A 19,223-nucleotide genomic window follows, 5' to 3' on the forward strand; every position below is an offset into this window, starting at 1 on the left:
ATGCCAAAACCTCGAAATTCTGAAAAGAAATGACTGATATATAAGCGCTCAAAACCTGACCACTTTTCCCTGGTTTTCCCCGGTTGAATTACTAGATTTTCAAATTCAGGTGCCTAACTTCGATATAGACGTTAGTCCAACGTCAAAAATTTCGATAAATGCGACAAACACTTGGAATTTACATAATTTTGGGGCGCTGAGCCCGAATCTGGCATCCGTTTTTTGTTTGGGGCCATCCATAAAGCATGAAATCCAATTCTTATTAGGTTTTGGCACTTTTTTCCTTGCGTTTTGCCTTTCTCCTATTGCCTTTCTCCTAGAAAGGTATAGCAATCACTGAAAAAAAAGGTATAAAAGTGCTACAAAGGATCGAATCTCGTATATCAATCGACTTAGTTCGACGAGCTGAGCATTTTCTGTATGTGTGTATGTATGTAACGGTCTCCCAATCTCACTCGATTTTCTCAGAGATGGCTGGACCGTTTTTAATGAAACTAATTGCAAATGAAAGGTCTAGTTGCCTCATAAGACCCTATTGAGTTTTATTGTAATCGGATTTTTAGTTTCGAGGTTATGTATTAAATTGTAAAAACCACAAAACTTCATTATCTCAGAAACTACACAACCGATTTGAACAAAATTAGTATCAAAAGAACGGGCTTGTTATTTGAACCATTTGTAAAATAGTTTTATAATGATTGGATATGTAGTTTAAAAGTTATGCAAAGAAACGTGTTTCAAAGACTGTTTAAACTCACTCACTTTTCTCAGAGATGGCTAGACCGATTTACCCAAAATTAGTGTCATATGGAAGGTCTTGTTTCCCCATAAGACCCTATTGATTTTTATTGTTATTGGACTTTAACTTTGTCCGTTATGTATAATAATGGGAAATCAGACTATGACAAGAAACATATTTCTAAGACTGCTTGAACTCATCCACTTTTCTTAGAGATGGATGGACCGATTTTCACAAAATAAGTTGCAATGAAAAGGTCTAGTTGCCTGATAAGACCCTATTGAATTTTATTATAATCGGACTTTAACTTTATCTGTTATGTATCCAAATGTAACAGTTATGAAACTTCATTATCTCAGAAACTACACAACCGATTTGAACGTAATTGATATCAAATGAACGGACTGTCTTCGACACCCCTAAATAACGAATTTGATGATGATTGAACATGTAGTTCGAAGGTTATGAAAAGAAAAGAAAGATGTGTACAGAAAACTTTTTTAAATTCACTCGTTTTGCCAAAAATGGTATGACTGATTTCAACAATCTTAGTTTTAAATAGAAGGTTTAGTTACATTATTGGTACCCATTTCATTTGATTATAACACTGGTTGACAAAAAAAATGCTGCTCTAAAGCTCACAATATTTGCCCTAGAAAGAAAAAAATTCACAGGAGAAGCTATAATAATTTGTGTTGACCAGTGTAATCGGACGTTTATTTTAACCATTATGTGTTAAATTGTAAAAATTATGAAAGTCTATTCTCTCAAAGATTACAAGACTTATTAAAAAAACAGGTGTCAAACGAACAGGTTGTTCCTCAATCTTAAAGAGAATCAAACCCCAAAGGCTGTTTAAAACTAGCTGCTTTGATCAAAGTTCGAAATTAGGAGTCATTATGATAGAAAAACTATTTATTCAGTACAAACATTACATCAAATTTCAAATACTTTGCTCCAATTATTCCTTCAAATACAACATCAATATTATTGAATCCAAAGAGTTGATATACCTTTATTGGATTGTATTTGGCAATTGAAGGATGTTTTCCATAAACCGGAAGTCGCAAATACGAATTTCAAAATGAAGTATGAAGTTGATGCTGGCATCATCCCGGGTACTGAAAAACTCACATTGCGTAATGTTTGTTTCTTTTATACTGGTTTCCAGAAACCGGAAGCTACTCTCGAGAAATTTAAAATGGCGTCTGAAAATGATTTCTGGCCTCAGGGTATCATACCGCTTCCCCAAACCGTATTGGATGGAACGGGACCGGTCGCCATCTTCGCCATAGAAATAGACAGTTCGGCAATTTTATAATGGATTTTATGATTATCAGGCAACCAGAAGTGGCCATCTGGATTAAAAATGAGGTTTGAGGTCGGATTCTGGCCACTGGGTATAATCCAGGTTTCAAGAACCCATATTGGTTGGTATTTGGCCATTCATTGGATGCCCTTCAGAAACGATCAGTAATACCAACTGCGTTAAAGAATTTCATTTTTACTGATAAGATCATTCAAATTAATGTATAAGGAACAACATTTAATTACAAATTATTTGAAATCTACTGACTAAAGTTGACATAAACAATCTGAATATTTATACGCAGTATATGAGTACAAATCGATTATACTACGATTGAAAACAAAATGGCATCATATATTTGAAATATTTTAATGTTATTCGCATGTATATGTGTTAATGTATGTTCATATGTGTATAAATGTTATATTTTAAATGTTCGGTATAGTTGGCTACCACCAGTTGGCTACCAGTGTTGGCTACCAAAAATTTGTTGTTCATTGGAAATTGAACAAAACAACAGGCTTCCATTTTTAGATGTAGTCGTTGTTAAAAACTCCAACCACTTTGAATTCGAAAACTTTAGGAAACCCACACATACTAAGCGGGTAATACCTAACACTTCTAACCACTCCTTCCAGCATAAAATGGCTTTTTTCTACCATATGATCCACCGTATGGAATCTTTGCCTCTCAGTAATGAAGGTAAGAAAAACAAAATAGAACATGTTTTTGAAATTGATGAGCAGAATGGCTATAATAGAAGAACCATACAAGCCATTTATGATAAAAAGAAACGAATCCAACAAAGAAAATCTCACGCAACACTCACACCGCTAACAGATGATGGAAGAGAGTAGTGGTTGAATATGACGTCAATTTTACACGTCAACTTCGTAAAAAAATTAGAAAATTTGGTATCGACTATCTGGTATCGGTATCTACAGTAGTAGAAGTAATCAAATTAAAACAAGGTTGGGGTCTGCTAAAGACACTATTGACATATTGCATAGGGCGGGTGTTTATAAAGTTGCATGTCAACATTGTGATCAGGTTTACATTGGCTGAACTAAAAGAAATTTAGACATCCGGTTTAAGGAACATACTTCAGAACTTGTAAAGGCTAAAAAAGACTCAGAAAAAGGAATAACTCACCATTTAAGATCCCAAATAGCCGAACATGTATTTCATGAAGATCACGCTATGACTACCGACAACATTAGTCTAGTTCGATCAGTAACATCCCCTTGGAAATTAGATGTCGCAGAAAGTTTAGAAATTTTCAAACAAAACCCAGCTACCCTCCTTAACAGAGATCCGGGTAATCATTTCTCTTAGCTTTTTAAACTTCTACCTAAAACTCCCCGACAAGGCATGGATCATTCCGCGTCAAACACTCGACAGAAACGGACGTGCAAAGTGGTCGTTCTATTACAATCCGGTCCGTGTGTACGAATAGCCAAACAAAAGAGTGTATTATTCGCGATAAACGCCAACTAGATTGTGAGTTGTGTCGCTACGTTCTGTACCCGGCTCGCAACTTTGGCTGTATTGGTGCAAAATACCAGCTGCAGTTTTGATCTGTGCACAGTGAATAGATCTTTCTATTTCAAGGCCATCATTTGACAGTCGAGTCGTGTCGCTGTGCTGAGTGATCTCACACCCGGCTCACTGCTGGTGGCTGTATTGGTGCTGCTGTACTGGTGCTGCTGGCTGCTTTGGGTGCAGCTTCGAACGATCGGACAACCACTGCTGGAAGCAAGAAGTAAATAGGTATGTGTTCTTGTCGGCGCTAGTGCGCTAGTGCACTACATTTAGCGCGATGGATATAGATCCCTTGCCTCCCGTGCCACCATCCCCGAGCCCCCCTGACCCTGACCCTTCTGTTACCCTCTCCCCTGTTCATTCTCCAGTCCCCCCTCGCCCCAGGCTTTACCCGGACGGATCTCAACAGGGCAGCTATACTGTTTATTTTCGTCCAAAGGCAGGAGTGAATTCAAAGCGATCAAACATACTGCAAATTTCAAAAGACCTGACGAAGGGGTACAAGGCCGTGACCGAAATTTCCAAGGTCCGACCTAACAAGCTCCGTGTCGTGGTCAGTGATCTGACACAGGCCAATGCTATCGCTTGCTCTGAGCTCTTCACACGCGAGTATCGCGTTTACATACCCGCACGAGACGTGGAGATCGACGGTGTCATAACCGATTCGAGTCTGTCTGTCGAGTGTATCCAAAAAAGCGGAACCGGTTGCTTCAAAAATACCGAAACACAGGCGAAGATTTTGGATTGTAAGCAATTGCGGTCCATGTCTCTCGTCGGCGGTAAAAAAGTTTACACTCCGTCAGACTCGTTTCGCGTTACGTTTGCCGGATCTGCACTCCCTAGCCACGTCTCGATCGACCGGGTTCGTCTGCCTGTGCGATTGTATGTACCCCGTGTTATGAATTGCACCAATTGCAAGCAGTAAGGCCACACAGCCGCCTACTGCTGCAATAAGGCACGATGTAGCAAGTGTGGGGAGACTCATGCGGAAGATTCTTGCAGTGTTAATGCTGAAAAATGTATTCACTGTGGGGAAAACAAGCATGAGCTCTCCACATGCCCGGTGTACATGCAGCGCAGAGATAAAATCAAGCGGTCACTTAAGGAGCGTTCAAAGCGTTCTTATGCTGAGATGCTGAAGAAGACCGTGACCACTTCTACCATAACATCGAACCCCTTTGATCTGTTGTCCTCTGATGAAACCGATTCTGACGATTCATCAGCGGGAACATCTTATGCCAATCCTGGGGAGTCTAGGAAGAGGAAAAATGTTTCTTCTCCTAAACTTCCCCGTAAAGGTCCTAAGATTTCCCAAAGTGTAATGAAAAGTACGAACAAACCAAACAGTGCTGCGGAAAAACCGAAGCAAACTCCTCCTGGGCTTGCAAATTTAAAGTCCCAGAAGGAGTTCCCAGCACTGCCAGGAACATCTAAAACCCCAGTTGTTCCTTTTGCACATCCAGTTGATGAAACAAACTCTGGATTAGTGAAATTTTCTGACATTGTGGACTGGATTTTTGAAAATTTCAATGTGCCCGATCCAATTAAAATTTTTCTTACAGCATTCCTCCCAACAGCTAGATCATTTTGAAGCAGTTGACTGCCCAAGGAGGGGCCTCCTTGCAGCGATTGTATCCTTCGATGCCTAATTCAACTGCGTATATGAAGGATTCTATCTCGGTCTTACAGTGGAATTGTAGAAGTATTTTACCAAAAATTGATTCGTTTAAAGTTTCAATAAATAAAAACAAATGCGATGCATTTTCCCTTTGTGAAACTTGGCTTACTTCAAATATTGATCTCAACTTCCATGATTTTAATATTATTCGCCTTGATCGAGACACCCCATATGGAGGAGTACTTTTAGGGATTAAAAAGTGCTATTCTTTCTATCGTATTAACCTCCCCTCGATTCCAGGCATCGAAGTTGTCGCATGTCAAATGACAATACAAGGTAAAGAGCTTTGTATTGCCTCAATATATATTCCTCCCAGAGCACAGGTTGGGCAACGGCTGCTCTTTGATTTAATAGAACTTCTTCCCTCGCCACGTTTGATTTTGGGAGACTTCAACTCTCATGCTGTGGCTTGGGGTTCCCCTACAATGATAACCGCTCCTCTTTAATCTATAACCTTTGCGATGACTTCGACATGACTATTTTAAACAACGGTGAAATGACACGTATCCCGAAACCTCCACCGCGCCCAAGCGCTCTGGATCTATCCTTATGTTCGACGTCGCTACGGTTGGATTGCACATGGAAGGTAATCCTCGATCCTCACGGTAGCGACCATCTGCCTATTCTTATTTCAATTACAAACGGGTCAATTCGCATGCGACCAATTGACATTCCGTATGACCTCACACGGAATGTCGATTGGAAGTTATACGAGGAAATGATTTCAAAAGCGGTCGAGTCGATTCAACATCATCCACCACTTGAAGAATACAACCTCCTCGCGGGCTTGATTCTCGACGACGCGTTGCAAGCCCAAACGAAGATATATCCCGGCGTAACGATCAAAGAACGGCCTCCCACTCCGTGGTGGGACCAAGAGTGCTCCGATGTCTACACGCAAAGATCCGACGCGTTTTTGGCCTTCCAGAAGGGAGGTATACCCGACGACTATATACGGTATTCGGAGCTTAATACCAAGCTTAAAAGCCTGGCTAAAGCAAAGAAACGCGGATATTGGCGTCGGTTCGTGAACGAGACGTCGAGGGAGACATCGATGAGCACTCTTTGGAACACAGCCCGAAGAATGCGGAATCGCGTAACGGTCAACGAAAGCGAGGAGTCTTCAAGTCGGTGGATATTTGATTTTGCCAGGAAAGTATGTCCGGACTCTGTTCCTGCGCAAAACTTTGTTCGCGATACGTCTCCGGGTCACGACGCGATAGAACCACCTTTTACGATGGCAGAGTTTTCAGTTGCCCTCCTGTCCTGTAACAATAACGCGCCTGGGTTAGATAGAATCAAATTCAACTTGTTGAAGAATCTACCCGACAATGCCAAGAGGCGCTTGTTGAACTTGTTCAATAAGTTCCTGGAGCAAAACATTGTACCGCAGGATTGGAGGCAAGTGAAGGTGATCGCCATCCAAAAACCAGGGAAACCAGCTTCTGATCACAACTCTTATAGGCCGATTGCAATGCTATCCTGTATCCGGAAATTGATGGAAAAAATGATACTCCGTCGTTTAGACCATTGGGTCGAATCAAATGGTCTACTATCAGATACTCAATTTGGCTTCCGCCGCGCCAAAGGGACGAATGATTGTCTTGCGTTGCTTTCAACAGATATTCAGCTGGTGTATGCTCGCAAAGAACAAATGGCGTCTGCGTTCTTGGACATTAAGGGGGCTTTTGATTCCGTTTCTATTGACATTCTTTCGGGTAAACTTCACCGACAAGGATTTTCTCCAATTTTGAACAATTTTTTGCACGATTTGTTGTCCGAAAAGCACATGCATTTTACGCACGGCGATTTGGCAACTTTTCGCATTAGCTACATGGGTCTTCCCCAGGGCTCATGTTTAAGCCCCCTTCTTTACAACTTTTATGTAAATGACATCGACGAATGTCTGGCAAATTCATGCACGATAAGACAACTTGCAGACGACAGTGTAATCTCGGTTACAGGAGCCAAAGCTGCCGATTTGCAAGGACCATTGCAAGATACCTTGGACAATTTGTTTGCTTGGGCTTTACAGCTAGGTATCGAATTCTCTCCGGAGAAGACTGAGATAGTAGTTTTTTCTAGGAAGCATGAACCTGCTCAGCTTCAAACACAATTAATGGGTAAAACGATTTCTCAGGTTTTGGTACACAAATATCTTGGTGTCTGGTTCGACTCTAAAGGCACCTGGGGTTGTCACGTGAGGTATCTGATGAAAAAATGTCAACAAAGAGTGAATTTTCTTCGTGCAATAACCGGAAAATGATGGGGAGCCCACCCAGGAGACCTTATAAGGCTTTACCAAACAACGATACTGTCTGTTATTGAGTACGGGTGTTTTTGCTTCCGCTCCGCAGCAAACACACATTTGATCAAACTGGAGCGAATACAATATCGTTGTTTGCGTATCGCCTTGGGTTGCATGCAATCGACCCATACGATGAGTTTGGAGATCTTAGCTGGAGTACTACCATTGAAAAACCGCTTCTGGAGCCTGTCTTCTAGTATTCTAATCAAATGTGAGGTCTTGAACCGTCCCGTGATTGAAAATTTTGAAAGGTTAATCGAACTTAATTCTCAAACCCGTTTTATGACATTGTATTTCAATCACATGTCCCAAAATATTAACCCTTCTTCGAATATTCCAAATCGTGTCGACTTATCAAATACTTCTGATTTTACTGTGTTTTTCGATACATCCATGATAGAAGAAACTCGTGGAATCCCGGATCATTTACGCGTGCAGCAGATCCCTAAAAATTTTTCCAATAAATATCGAAACATCAACTGCGACAATATGTACTACTACACTGACGGATCACTTCTTGATGGGTCCACTGGCTTCGGTATCTTCAATAACAATTTAACCGTCTCCCATAAGCTCGATAATCCTGCTTCTGTTTACGTCGCAGAATTAGCTGCAATTCAGTACACCCTAGGGATTATCGAAAAAATGCCCACGGACCATTATTTCATCTTTACGGACAGTCTCAGTTCCATTGAGGCTCTCCGATCGATGAAAGATGTTAAGCACTCTCCGTATTTCCTGGGGAAAATACGGGAACATCTGAGTGCTTTATCCGAAAAATCTACTCAGATTACCTTAGCGTGGGTCCCTTCTCACTGCTCGATACCGGGTAATGGGAAAGCGGACTCTTTGGCTAAGGTGGGCGCAACAAACGGTGATATTTATGAAAGACCAATTGCCTTTAATGAATTTTTCGCATTTGTACGTCAGAATACGATCATCAGTTGGCAAAATTCTTGGACCAAGGGGGAACTGGGAAGGTGGTTACATTCCATAATCCCCAAGGTGTCGACGAACCCGTGGTTCAAGGGGTTGGATGTAGGTCGGGATTTCATTTGCGTGATGTACCGGCTTATGTCCAATCACTATAGATTTGACGCGCATCTCCGTCGTGTTGGGCTCGGGGAAAGTGGTATCTATGCCTGTGGTGAAGGTTATCACGACATAGAGCACGTTGTTTGGTCATGCCCTGTACACCGTGACGCCAGGTCTAAATTAATAGCTTCCCTGCAGGCCGAAAGTAGGCAGCCGGCTGTTCCTGTTCGTGATGTCTTGGCGAGCCGTGTTCCTACATGTCCCTTATATACGTTTTCCTGAAATCCATCCACGCCCCAGTTTAATCCTATTCCCTTCCGCCTACATCCAACCAAACGACAAGAACACGTTAAGACCCCGGATCCGGAAACAGCAATCAGACCCGCACGATAATCTCAAGGCCCGATGGAAACAACCCAATATGCCAGTCCGTAATATCTTGGCCCAGCAGCGGAACAAATTGAATATGCTGCTTACCTATGGCAATGAAAATCATCAAACAGCAAACCTGTGCTTTTAATGCAAAATATTCTAGCTTTAAGTTAGATTTAGTTTCAGCTCGTAGTCGGCAGCGAGGATAAAAAATTTGCTTTCAGTTATTAAGATACTTTAGAAAGTAAGCTACCAGATATAATTGGCACCGTTAAACATTAAATTGTATTTGTGCCGTGTCAAATAAACTATAGATGAAAAAAAAAAAGGCATGGATCACCAGGCCGCACATTTCTCTACCTAACTCAAGTTGTTTACGTTCTCTAGGTTAAAATTTGCCCCATTCGTTTACCTACTTAGGTAAACTTCGCTATTTTCTCCACAGTCACAGTAAGTGTTGAAATACGTAGATGCGTATAAGTGGTAAGTGAAAAGTGATAGAATTAAATAGTGAAAGTGGATAAAAAGTGTAATGTATAGTGAAAATATTCTATCAAGACGTTAAAACAAAAGTGAATAAATATTGGTTTGTTATTGAAATATCAAGCTTTTTTATTGATAAAGTCTTGGCAGAACAATGTTTTGGTATTATTTTTTGTTATTTTACCAACTATGTAAACCATATCAAGATCAAAATGAGGTGTGTTTCCAATATTTGGTTGTTGTATTGAAATGATATTTTCTCCTGCTCGGGCTGGGCTTTTTTTCCTCTTTTTCCTTGCTGCTAGGATTTGACACTTCAATCAGTTTAGCGAATTTCATGATCATAAATTGAAAAGGGCTGAATGCTTCCAATTTTGTTTTAAATATGCAGAAAGTGATAAATTAGTTTGACATAATTAGGATTTCATAAATATTTATTCACTGTTTTTTCAACACGTATTTTTATAACTTTTTATTGATAAATTTTGTGACTTTTGCCCAAATTTCTATTTTATCCTTACGGATCAAGTTCAATATCATAAATATGGAAGATGGGGTATCATGGTTATAATCAAAATTAATCTTGGATGAAATTTCAACTTCAAAAAATTTAAAATTAGAAAATCTGCTATCGCTTTTTTCACTAAAGGGACAATTTGCGCAGTTTTGCGCTATAGCGGACAGTATGCATTTGTAAGCTTACGTTTTTACCTAAATTTTGGAAGTAGTCGCAACCGTGGCAAACTGCGGCAACTAAACTTTTAGGCTACTTTTCTACAAAAATTACAGGAGGGTTGTGTGCAAAGCCACGACCGCAAGTTTGAAGTAGAATACTTTTACAAGAAAGATAACCCGGCTGCTTGCGTGTCAGTCATTTTTTCTAGTAAATATACTTTGACTAATCAGATCAATCAAATTTTGCGCTTCAACAATGATTGACAATTTTTAAAAATATAGCAAGTTGCTTGTTATGGTTGGGGCTTGACCGCTTGACCATTTTTTAATTTTGAGATGAATTTTTTTCGGATGTTGTGCTCATGACTGAAGGAAAAGATAATTCAGTACGTTTTGAGACACGGAGATGAAGTAAAATTTATTACTTTTACAAATTTAAAAATGTGAATTAACTCATTAGAAAATAATAACTCTTCAATCAAATTTTTATTTCATCCTAAAAAGGACAATTTGTTGTTCATTTTAGTATCGGATAAGATGCCGATCACATCTTCGCGTTATCACTGACAGTGCGAATAAAGTATTCCTTGTAATAAAATAAACAGTGAAAAGCTGATTTAACACTCAAAACTAAACGGCTCACATGTTGTCAAAATGAGTCAACTTTTCATTGAATGCATTTACTAGTGCCCACTATCACATAGAGACTTCATTTCACTAAAGCGCAGCACTGCATCAGCCGCTATCGATGCTGAGATCCGCTGCAACTAGTTCGCTATCCATAGCCATGCCACAGCTATGGCCGCTTTCCGCCATCGCTGGTATCCACTGCACTGTTGTCGCTGTCTAGAACTATTATGAGCGGCTCCGGCCGAAACAGGCTTTTATATAGGGCAAATAGCATGTTTTCAATTGCAAGGTATATGATTCTGTCGACCGTGCTTGGGAAGCAATCATATAACGACCAATCAGAGGTCGAATTTTTCGTTTTGACAAGGCTTGACTATTTTTGATAGTACAATAGTGTGAATAATAAAATTACAAATATCTTTTTTTGGGAAGAATCTTAGAAGATTTTCCAATCTATTGCTGCAAGAACGAAGGAAATCCATCGAATACTAACCGATTTATTAGCATTTGAAATTGGACATATTTTTCACTTTTTTCGGTTTTAGATTTTCATTTCACATCCCTATGTAGTCGAACTTCCTGAGAGAAGTATTCTACTTCAAAAATCACGTTAATTTTTAATTTTTTTAGTGTCAGGCCTACTATGACCAAATTTACAATAGCTAATGGAATGTTTTTTCTTTGCACAATATCTACAACAACTTTTCCTTTGACGTCAACAAAATCCAAGCTATCATTGAAGCTACAGAGCGTTTCAAAGTAATGTACTTTTTTTAAAAAAAATGTCAAAAAACGTCAGTATGCCATGCTTTGAAAAGTCATAAATAAATCAGATTTCATGATATTGCGACCAAATTTTGGATTCAGACACTTGAATGCTATAGCAATAATGGAAAAATATTATGAAACAGCTGATGAAAAAAATAAATTTTTTTGGCTGATGGTCAGCGATTCCCCACTGTGCGTTGGTGAGACCTTTCAATACGACCTTGAACGGCTTGGCGCCTCCAGTGTCATATGGAAAATATTATACATCTTTTCATTTAAATACTGAATAAGACGATTCCAATCTTTCATTTTTTGGGCCAGTAAGCGGCATTCGCCTCTTCGGCCAATTTGATAAGTAACTTTGACGTCGAAGAGAAACCTAGAAAGTTCTCTTTTCAAAATGTAAAATTCAGAAGCAATAGTTATTACAATAGGTGGAGCTTTCTCCTATTTTAAAGAAATTTCATTTTGAATAGTTTTACTTTCGAACATTTCAATTTCGCCGGCTTCTTGCTCAGGCAGAATATCAAATAAATTTTCACTGCATTAGTTAGTGTCAGAAAGAGATGCCTCTCTTTTCCTCCCCGTAGCGATGCTTGATGCGAACTTTGAAGCTATAGGCAGTCCCAGTCCACAAGCTACCGAAAACACGTCTGACCTGTCGGGCAGCTCGAAACGCACTGAAAACAATTGTTGTGATTTGGTAAACTACACCATTGCAGCAGTCCAACAGAAAGAAAACTGTCAACAACAGCTATCTCGGCCTGATAGTTGATTCGGTAAAGTAAAAAAGTATTATTTGAATCAAAATGTATCTGATTCCGTTGATAAATTAGGCAGGTTCAAATCGCCGACTAAAACTACGTCATCATTTGGACCTATACATTTTGCAAAACACCACCGCCGGATTTTTATCACTATCAGCGATATACGTTAAAGTGCGGAGGAAAATGTGACCTATCTGTTATAGTTACAGATGAACAAAATAGGTATAAAATGAAGGACTGTCTTCAAAACCACCAACTAACGAATTTTATGATGGTTGAACGTGAAGTTCAAAGGTTATGAAAAGAAACGTGCTCAGAAAACTTTTTGAATTCACTCGTTTTGTCAAAGATGGCTTGACTGATTTCAACAATCTTAGTGTAAAATTGAAGGTTTAGTTGCTTTATTAATACCCATTTCATTTGATTATAACACTGGTTGACAAAGTCGAATGAAATGCTGCTCTGGGGCTCACAATAGTTGCCCTAGAAAGAAAAAAATTCACAGGAATGGTTAAAAAGCTATAATTTTTAATTTTTCTCAGTTTGCCCTTAGGGGCCACACTTGTGTTGACCAGTGTAATTGGACTTTTCTTTTAACCGTTATGTGTTAAATTGTAAAAATATTGGAAGTATATTCTCTCAAAGCTTATACGACTTATTTTAAAAAAAACAAGTGTCAAACGAACAGTTTGTTTCTCAAACCTACAAAGAAACAAAGCCCAAAGGCTGTTTAAAAGAAGCTGATTCGATCAAAGTTCGAACTCAAGAGTCATGATGATAGAAAGACTATTTATTTAGTATGAATATTACGTGAAATTTTAAATATGCTCCAAATATTCCTTCGAGTACAACATCAATAATCTAAAATCCAAAGAGTTTGACAATTGAAGGATGTTTTCCAGAAACCGGATCTCAAAATGAAGTATGGAGTTGATTCCTGGCCTCTGATCATCATCCCGGCTACTGAGAAACTCACATTAGGTAATGTTCGTTCCTTTTAGACTGGTTTCCATGAACCGGAAGCAGCTTCTAGAAATTAAAACTGGCGTCTGAAGATGATTTCTGACCTCCGGGTATCATACCGCTTCCCTAAATCGTATTAGATGATATTTGTCACTTTAGCCTGTTATTCGGAAACTGTCGCCATCTTCGCCATCGAAATACCCAGATTAGACAGTTCGGCAATTTTATAATGGATTTTATGATTATCAGGCAACCAGAAGAGGTCATCTGAATTGAAAATGAGGGTTGAGATCGAATTTGGCAACTGGGTATAATCCAGGTTTCAAGAACCCATATTGATTGGTATTTGGCCATTCATTGGATGCCCCTCAGAAACAATCAGCAATATCAACTGCGTTGAAGAATTACGTTTTCACTGATAAGATCATTCTAATTAATGTATAAGGAACAACATTTAATTATACATTATTTGAAATCTACTAACTAAAGTTGACATAAACAATCTAAATATTTATACGCAGTATATGAGTACAAATCGATTATACCACAATCAAAAACAAAATCGCATCATATATTTGAAAGAATGGAATGTTATCTGCATGTATATGTGTTAATGTATGTTCATATGTGTGTGAATGTTATATTTTAAATGTTCGGGAAAGTTGTGCTGTTGGCTACCAAAAATTTGTTGTTTAGAATGAATAATAAATCCGGAAATTATCAAGGTTTATTTTTTAAGTGTTGGTGTAAATTTATTTTAACAAATAATAAGTTCAAATGAGAAAGGCTGGGTCTCACCGCTAGGTGGATTGATTCGGGTTTTTCACTGGTTTTTAAGCAGTCAACAAAGTTGTAGAAGACAATGAGCATGAATTAAAAACTGGTTCAGGTATGTTTTCAGAATAATTATCCGTTACAACGTTACATGACCGTAGTGCTATTTCAGGTGTTTGGTTATTACTTTCAAGTAATAACCAAACCTTTTTCAAGTTAAAGGAGTTAGGACCAAATATTAGAATTCTAAGAGTTTGACCACATATTGGCATCTTCTTATCCATCTTTAAAAAAACAGATCTTAATTCGGACAAAAACTGAGCTTAAAACTGTGATTCTATGAAAACAGTTTTGGCATGGTTTTAGTATATTTCACAGAGCAAAATAATATCGAGTATGTCTGAGCATTAATGGTGATGCGCTAATATCTAAAAGTGGTAGTCAAATTAAGTCTGGTTCACTCCAGAATCAGAACGACCATCTCTCTACCAAAATGTGGCGAGTCTGTAACCGCAAATTGGTAAAGGCCTTGGTCGAACTAGTTCTGGATATTGACGAAGAATCGGCCAAACTCGTTGAGAGTAGAAATAATGAACTGCACTACGGTTTCGGCAAAGCACGCATCCGAAAGGTAAGCGGAAGGCCGAACGTCACAGGCAGGAAAGACTCCGTCGCAACGTCAGGGAAGGTACGTGCGGGTAACTCCTCCGGGAGTACTCTGCCACCACCCAGGCAAAGCGATCCTGCGAATGGGCTAAAGGTTCGCGTGGGAAACTCCTCCGGGAGTGCCCCACAACCACCCAAACGCAACCCTGCGGTTGGGAAGGTACGCGCAGGGTGCTCCCCCGTGAGTGCCCTGTCACCACCCAAACAACGCAACCCCGCGGCTGCTCGGACGGTTCCGCCGAAGACTCGCAAGAGTGTGAAGCATCAACCATTGAACAGTCGCACTCCCCGGAGTCAAAAACCGCCACAGTGTGCTCGACGACCTTCTGTTGCCAATCGACTGCTGCAACCGAAGCCGAACAGTGAGGAAGAGCAACTTCCATCAACCAGCCAAACCGCTGTTGGCAGCCGTCAGCCAATACCAGGATCATCTTCCGATCCGGACAAAGACGGCAACTTCACTGCAAAGTGAGCAGCCTTCGCTGCGTGCAAGCGAATCTCCATTACGCAAAAGGCGCCTCGGGTGTTCTTTGCAGGAGATTCGCCAAAGAGCAGCTAGCAGCTGCATTCATCCAGGAGCCGTGGATCAACGAATCCAAAGTTCTCGGACCTCACGCTCCTAACGGTAGGTTAATCTACTGTGACACGCAGTCCAAACCAAGGACTGCAATTCTGCTAAATAGAGAACTAAAATTTTTACCTATTACAGAATTTATCCAACGCAACGTCGTTGCCGTCACGGTTGAAGTACCAACAACCAGAGGAAAGCAGGAAATGGTTGTCGCGTCGGCCTACTTCCCGGGCGATCAAGGTGATATACCGCCACCCAAAGTTGCTGCGCTCGTGCGGTACTGCAAGGCCATCAACAAGCCGTTTCTGATCGGCTGCGATGCCAACGCTCACCACACGATCTGGGGCAGCTCGGACACCAACACCAGGGGTGAGTACCTACTTGAATACCTTACTTCTAACGATGTCAATGTATGTAATGCAGGGAATAACCCCACGTTTATCAACGCTATCAGACAGGAGGTCCTTGATCTCACTCTGTGTAGCGCCTCTATTTCCGCAAGGATTAAAAATAGGCATGTCTCCGATGAAACTAGTTTGTCGGACCACAGACACATCGTTTTTAATATAGAGGCTAACCCTCTGAAAAGAGAGCTGTTCAGAAATCCTAAGAATACAGATTGGGAATCCTTTAAGGAACACCTGATCGATTCACGAACTTTCAGTTACAGCAACATTCAAAATTCAGTTGACCTGAATTCGGCAGCAAATGATCTACAAAACAGAATCATGGATGCTTTCGACGCTAACTGTCTATAACACAGCGGTCAGTATGCCGTGACGTACCCTGGTGGAATGATCAACTTAGTGACCTTCGTCGGGAAACTAGGCGGTTGTTCAACAGGGCAAAAGTCACGTCTAACTGGGACGACTACAGGGCGTCCCTCACTAAGTACAACGCCGAGCTACGCAAGGCTAAACGGAAATCCAGAGTTAGTTTCTGTGAAAGAATCCAAACTCTGCCGGAAGCTACGCGGCTCCAAAAGGCGATGTCTAAAGACCATACTAACGGTTTATGACAAGTGAGGAAAGAGGATGGATGCCTCACTGTCACTACCAAAGAAACGCTGGAGGTTCTTATGAACACCCATTTTCCTGGATCGACAGAGACCGAAGAACTGAATAGTGATGGGTCGCGGCAGGACAATTCGAGACATATGGCGTCTCGGGAGTCCATCCTGCTGGCCCGTCGACTATTCACGGAAGCTTCAACAGGTTGGGCTCTAAGCTCATTCGACCCTATGAAGTCTCCAGGTCCAGACGGCATACTACCCATCTTTCTACAAAAATCGGTCGCAGTTATTATGTCCGAACTCATCAACCTCTTCAGAGCCAGCTTTATTCTGGGCCATATTCCGGATAACTGGCAGAAGGTGAAGGTAGTGTTTATCCCCAAAGTTGGAAGAAAGGACAAAACTCTACCTAAAACTTTCAGACCCATAAGTCTGACTTCATCACTTCTCAAGTTGATGGAGAAAATAATGGATAAATATATCCGTGATGAGTTTCTTGAAGACTCCCCGCTGAACAGGAGCCAACATGCCTATCAAAGCGGCAAGTCAACAGAAACTGCTCTTTACAGCTTAGTGGCGTTGTTTGAAAAGTCCCTGAGTTATCAGGAGACGGCACTATGTGCCGTTCTTGATATTGAAGGGGCCTTCGATAACACGTCCTTTGCATCAATTGATACGGCTCTTTCTCATAAGGGAATCGACCACACTTCAAGGAGCTGGATACACGCAATGCTCTCTAGCAGAGTGAACACAGCAACCTTGGGAGATTCGTCTGTAACAATGTCAGTGATCAAGGGATGCCCGCAAGGAGGAGTTCTCTCGCCCTTGTTATGGTCACTAGTTGTCGACGCACTTCTCAACAAGCTTTCATAGCTTGGTTACGAGGTCATTGGATACGCCGATGACATCGTCCTCATCGTCAGAGGTAAAGATGACGCAACTCTGTCGAGCCGAATGCAAACGGCTTTGAATACCACCATGTCATGGTGTTTACAGGAGGGTCTGAACATAAACCCCTTAAAAACAGTCCTAACTCCATTCGGCAGACGAAGGACGATCTCCATCACTCCTCCAATACTGAATGGAGTTAGACTGGGCTTCAGCAATGAAGTCAAATATCTCGGAATTATTCTGGACAAGAAACTGAACTGGTCTGCACAACTGGATCATGCCGCTAAGAAAGCGATCTCAGCGATCTGGGCCTGCAGAACTCTGTTCGGTAAGACCTGGGGACTGAAACCAGACTTGGCACTCTGGTCTTACAAGACCATTGCCCGACCAAGAATCACCTATGCTGCTCTAGTGTGGTGGCCTAAGGTGAACGAAGTGACTGCGCAAGCCAAACTCAAAAAAGTTCAAAGACTTGCATGTCTTTCGGTTACCAGCGCTATGCGAACAACTCCAACTGCAGCCATGGAAGCTATGCTTTGTCTACTACCTCTACATCTTCATGTGAAAAAGGAAGCAGAGCTTGGGCTCTAAGGTTGCAAAGGAGGAAAACTATACTTGAAGGGGACCAGATCGGCCACCTTCGCATACTTAGGGAGTTCAAACTAACTCCGCTATTAACCACAGTCTCCGACTGGATGGACGTTAGGACCAACATGGATATTCCATATAGAGTGATTGAAACAAACCGCTCTATGTGGAACAATGGAGGGCCTAATCTTCCACCTGGCTTCGTCAGTTTTTATAAGGACGGCTCGAAAATGGGATCCCTAACGGGATCTGGTATATACGGACCCGGTATCAGGGAAACGTTTTCCCTGGGAAAATGGCCCACCGTTTTTCAAGCAGAGGTATATGCCATATAATCTGCGCAAAAATATGTCTGCAACGCAACTACAGACATGCGAAAATCGGTATATTCTCGGACAGTCAAGCTGCACTACTGGCACTTAAGTCCGTCAAATGCGCTTCCAAACTTGTTTGGGAATGCATTGAAATTCTACGGGAACTTTCCCGACAGAATTCAGTTTTTTTTGTTTTGGGTGCCCGGACACTGCGGAGTCGAGGGTAATGAACACGCTGACTACCTAGCAAGACAGGGATCAGCTCAGCGGTTTATTGGCCCCGAGCCGTTTCTGGGTACGTCCATTTCCGCTATCAAAAGCGAACTACTAACTTGGGAAGGGCTAGAAATAGTATCCCAATGGCAACAGGCACAGGGTTGTAGACAAGCTGAACAGTTTATCTATCCGAACCCTGGAACCGCCAGAAAGCTACTTAGTCTAAATCGTAGTGACCTACGGATAATCACGGGACTCCTCACCGGACACTGTCCCGCTTTTTATCATTTAAAGAAAATCGGCGTAGTGTTGAACGACACCTGCCGATTCTGCAAATCTGAACCAGAGAGTTCAGAGCATTTGCTTTGCTCTTGCGAAGCTCTTGCTTCCTCTAGGTACAACTTCTTAGGAAGTTACCTTTTAACTCCATACCAAGTATGGAGCTCCAATCCCAAGCAGGTCATTAGTTTCATCAACTATGTTGTACCTAATTGGGGTACAGGTTTACAACAAAACAGTTCTACTCCATCAATGAGTACGAGCAATCCGTAACCTGTGCACAGCAATCGGGGCCCGCCACAAAAGACAATCAGCAAGAATGTCGCAGTGGCATTTCAGTACCCAGTGCCCTTCAGGCATACAGATGAAGTCTTATATTGAGTAAATAAGTTTCAGGAATCGATTGGTTGGTGATCTATGTGAAATGTCAGCAACATATCAGTTTTGCCCCAATTCCCCTACAATACTAAAATAGGTTTTTCTCGTAGTTAGATGAACTTATTTGAAATCTGCTTAATGTAAAATCTAGAGGGCAAGCGATACTCCAAGATACAATGACGAATTGTTTTCATATAATCTACCCCCTCTTGCGGGGAAGGGGTTGGATGTTTTTTAAAAGATGCTAAGATGTGGGAAAACTCTT

The 19,223-nt window shown here is 41.0% G+C and overlaps 1 protein-coding gene across 4 annotated transcripts in view; it reads right to left on the reverse strand.

Moving 5' to 3' along the window:
* LOC129732932 (basement membrane-specific heparan sulfate proteoglycan core protein-like) overlaps positions 1–19,223 on the reverse strand; it is a 454,358-nt gene that overhangs the window by 324,145 nt on the left and 110,990 nt on the right. The gene's annotated exons all lie outside the window — the stretch shown is intronic.

Source organism: Wyeomyia smithii, chromosome 3 (genome assembly GCF_029784165.1).
Source record: "Wyeomyia smithii strain HCP4-BCI-WySm-NY-G18 chromosome 3, ASM2978416v1, whole genome shotgun sequence".
NCBI lineage: Eukaryota > Metazoa > Arthropoda > Insecta > Diptera > Culicidae > Wyeomyia > Wyeomyia smithii.